Source organism: Apaloderma vittatum, unplaced genomic scaffold (genome assembly GCF_000703405.1).
Source record: "Apaloderma vittatum isolate BGI_N311 unplaced genomic scaffold, ASM70340v1 scaffold14621, whole genome shotgun sequence".
NCBI classification, from domain to species: domain Eukaryota; kingdom Metazoa; phylum Chordata; class Aves; order Trogoniformes; family Trogonidae; genus Apaloderma; species Apaloderma vittatum.
Window position 1 is genome coordinate 6,557 of NW_009699761.1, and position 3,278 is coordinate 9,834.

The window sequence follows — 3,278 nt, forward strand, 5'->3', positions numbered from 1 at the left end:
TTGATTTAATTAGCATTGATCTCACTTAGCAACTGCTGTATGTCAAGTGGCAAGTTCTTCCTTGGCACTGTGCTGCTGGATGTGAAGCCCTCTTGCCTAGGAAAGGGCACTCCTTGCTCATCGTGCATTGGCCACTGCCTCCTATTTTTTCATCAATTCAATGTTTGATTAGATGGAAAGTATATTTTAAAAAATTTTCTGTGTCTGCATTGAAATGTATGAAAATCTCGGAAGTCACGGAATTATCTGTTTTATATATGCAAAGTGCTAGTGGGATTATTGGTTATTTCTTTAAATAGGTGCATTGTTCTTGGCAAATACATTGTTTGCAAAGCCAGCAGCGCTACCAGACATCATTTGCTCTACAGCTAAATGCTGCTAGATTGTTTGTCATTATCTCATTGTTCTTAATTGGAACAGTATTGAACTTGGGATCTGAAGAGATCTTAATTTTTCTCTTTTAATTAAAAAATAATACTGCTTTTTCTGATCTGCTTATTCTGCCTGCTGTTCATCAGGGATCGTTGGTACGTAATGCATCTGAAATTAGCCTTGTCATTGACTTTCCACTGTTGCTCATGTGTCTGTCTTTAAGTTTGTCAGCTTCTGAAGTGTAGAGGGAGGATACTCAGTGCCATCTCATTGAATCATAGAATCATAGAAAAATTTAGGTTGGAAAAGACCCTTGGGATCATCGAGTTCAACCATTAACCCTACAGTACAAGTTCACCCCTAAACCACATCACTCAGCACCACATCTAAACGACACTTAAACATATCCAGGGATGGCAACTCAACCACTTCCCTAGGCAGTCTGTTCCAGTGTCTGAGCACTCTTCTGTGAAGAATTTCTTCCTAATATCCAGCCTAAACTTGCCCTGTTGCAACTTACAACCATTCCCCCTGGTTCTATCCCTAATTACCTGTGAGAAGAGACCAGCACCAACCTCTCTACAATGTCCTTTCAAGTAACTGTAGAGCATGATGAGATCCCCCCTCAGCCTCCTCTTCGTCAAACTGAACAGACCCAGCTCCCTCAATCGCTCCTCATAAGGTCTGTTCTCCAGGCCCTTCACCAGCCTTGTTGTGCTTGTTGCTCCATTGTCCTCCTCTTTTTCCACACAAAATTTGTCATTGGCATTGTTGTCCCATCTGCTTTGGGTCCTTTTAATTAGGTGAGTATGGTTTTTTTCACATCCATGGAGCCTCACCCCTGTGGCAGTTTAATGTGGGGGAGGATTTCTGGAGAGGAAGGCTGGCAGGACAAGTAGCCCAGATCTCCTGTGCCCTGCTGGGAACAAGAGTGGAGCCTCATGATGGTGCAGAGTCGTCCATGCTATAGGGTCTCAGCTCTCCACAGTGTTCAGGCCTGGCTGGTGCGTCTGTACAGCAGTGGAGAATTCAGTAAACCTTGAACTCAGGCTCTGCCTCCTACAACATGACTGAAAAAGCTATAAATATTACTTAGAAGTGGCTGAGTGGCATCTTCCAAACGAAACGGAGCATCGAGCAGTCATGAGTGACAGTGGAATAACACATACAACCTGTTGTCTCGTTCACCGATGGCCATTTATCATGAGTGCTGAGCGAATGGAGAGTTCTGCACAAATCGTGGTACACAATCACGTAAATCAAGCACGCGGGAAATCATTTTGAGGACAGTGTCTCAGCAGAGTTGTCTGTGTGTCGTCCCACTGATCCCAGTATGATTACTTACAGAAGAAGGTACAATTGCATGTGAGCTGATTATACAGGACTCTTAACACTTGGGCAGAAGTCAGTGTCCCTTTTGTGTTGCTCTGAGACCCTCACTTCGTTTCATCATCATCATCATCCCATGGGTAAGGCCGTGCTGCTGCCAGCACGTGGCATCTTCCCAACTTGTCTTCTTGCCCGCACGTGATTGACCCCAAGCTCCTGCCCCATCACCAGCAGAAGCATTTCTAATGAGGAACAGATCTAAAATGAAAATGAATCATTTGGGAAGATGTTATTTTCAACCTGCCAGTCCCCTGGTGCTGCTGTGGAGTCTCTGTGATGGCATGAGGGAGGAGGCAAGTTGGGATCAGGAGAGAGGTGAGTTGGCTTCTTCAGGGTAACATCAGGGCTTAATTTGCAGTTTACACTGACCTTGGTGTGGTGGTGTAGTACAAATGCTGCCCTTGGTTAGAAAGACCAAAGTGATGACTTAATTCCTTACCTGTGGTGCTGCCCATTCGGTGCTGGTGGTAGCTAGGCAGCTTGTCCTTGTTGTTACTATGATATGAAGATTTTTAGCCTGGAGGCCTGTTCTCAAGTATTTATAATTTTGCAGGTTGCATAAAACCACATCTCTTTGCTTACTAAAAAAGTATTTTTTTTTCATTAGAGGGAGTAAGATTGAGCAGAAACAAAGATTGAAAGAAAGATAAGGAAGAAGAGGGAAAGCTTGGCTTTTATTATGAAAATACATGTTTTTAATTGTTTAATGCTACTAATGAGCAACAGTCACAGATTTTCTGGGGTCTGTGGATGGATTTCTCTGAACCTTTGAGTCAGTAGTTTCAAATAGATCTGAATTGCTGTTGGTACTCTGGACAGCCTGCTAGAAGTGTTTGGGATTTTTTTTTTTCAATTCTGCAGTTATAAGATTTTAGAAAAATAGAGCAAAAAATCAGTAGAAAATAATTTTATTATGATTTTCTTGAGGAGACTCCACTTACAGCCTTTTCATTAGCAGATACAGTTTATATGATGTAAGCACCTGCAGTCTTAGCTTTATAGTTCCTGGGATTCTCTCTTAAGTCTATATTCCATGGGTTTCAAATTATGTCATTCAGTTCCTGCTTATGAGGTTCCCTGTGCTTCTTCGGAGACCAGTCTTAACGTTCATCTTCGAAAGTCTTATCAGCAGATACTTGTTGAAAAAATTTAGTGTTGCAGTTCAAGTCAGAAGAGAAAACTTCAGATTGATTTTCTGTATAAAAGTTATTGACAATATGAAATATTGTCAGAGTAAAGAACATTTTCAATTATGTCTTATTTCATTTTAGAGAAACAGTCAAAATGTCATAGCTGATTATGAAAAATCTAATTTCCAACCTTGGATCTCTCACTGTTCTCGAGACCAACGGCTCATACCTTACCAGAGGTTAATTTCTTTCTTCGTTTATATGAAATAAGTAAATTGAATACCGTGCACTTGGCTATGTGGGTGTGTTTTGGATGAGATCTTAAAAACTGAGACCCTGTTTATTCTCTGTGGATGTTAAAGGTCTCACTGTTACGTTGTTTGCAAG